The 1,033-nt window shown below is 45.7% G+C and overlaps 1 pseudogene; it reads left to right on the plus strand.

Annotated features, from left to right (window-relative positions):
* The first annotated feature begins 692 nt into the window (after positions 1 to 692).
* On the plus strand, positions 693 to 810 carry LOC126096164 (5S ribosomal RNA; annotated as a pseudogene).
* Positions 811 to 1,033: the final 223 nt, after the last annotated feature.

The following is a 1,033-nucleotide window of genomic DNA, read 5'->3' on the forward strand; positions in this document are numbered from 1 at the left end:
CTTTATTGAGTTATTTAATTTGCTTCACTACTCCGAAGATATCTTCTTCTACGTTACTCATGTTGGCAGTTGTTCTTGATTCGAATTCTGGAATATTTACTTCTACTCTTGTGAAGTCATTTCGGAAGGCTGTGTTTAGTAACCCTGCTTTGATAGCATTGTCATCGCTCAGAGAAGTCATTGATTGTATCTTACCTCTAGCATACTTCACATTAGACCAGAATCTCTCTGGATTTTCTGCTAGGTTTCGAGACAAAGATATCATCCTAGGCAGTTACATCCGGATGTTTGTTCTTATAGAATTCGGCATGTTTCTGCGACAGCTGCGACAGAAAGCCACACACGACGCAGCAGCACGTCTTCTAAAGAAAGGAATATCATGTAATCCATCCGCTCATTGGACCATTGTTCTCTTTGTCCACTGGGCGACTTCTGTTTCTTCTGTCACGTCATCATATATTTCCTCCCCATCACAAAGGCATTCGATGTACTCTTTCCAACTATACACTCTCTCCTCTACAACTAACAGTGAAGTTCCCTTGCACTCTTAATGTTAACGCCTTAGCTTTTAATTTCACCATAGCTTGTTTTGACTTTTCTAAATGATAAATCAGTCTTTCCGACAGTTATAAGTTTTTCGATTTCTTGATATTTTTCATGCAGTCATTTCGCATTAGCTTTCCTGTAGTTGGGGGAACGGCCTTGCCGCAGTGGATACACCGGTTCCCGTCAGATCACCGAAGTTAAGCGCTGTCGGGCGTGGCCGGCACTTGGATGGGTGACCATCCGGGCTGCCATGTGCTGTAGCCATTTTTCGGGGTGCACTCAGCCTCGTGATGCCGATTTAGGAGCTACTCGACCGAATAGTAGCGGCTCCGGTCAAAGAAAACCATCATAACGACGGGGAGAGCGGAGGCTGACCACACGCCCCTCCTACCCGCATCCTCAACTGAGGATGACACGGCGGTCGGATGGTCCCGATGGGCCACTTGTGGCCTGAAGACGGAGTGCTTTTTTTCCTGTACTTCCTATT

This window comes from Schistocerca cancellata, chromosome 8 (assembly GCF_023864275.1).
Source record: "Schistocerca cancellata isolate TAMUIC-IGC-003103 chromosome 8, iqSchCanc2.1, whole genome shotgun sequence".
NCBI classification, from domain to species: Eukaryota; Metazoa; Arthropoda; class Insecta; order Orthoptera; family Acrididae; genus Schistocerca; species Schistocerca cancellata.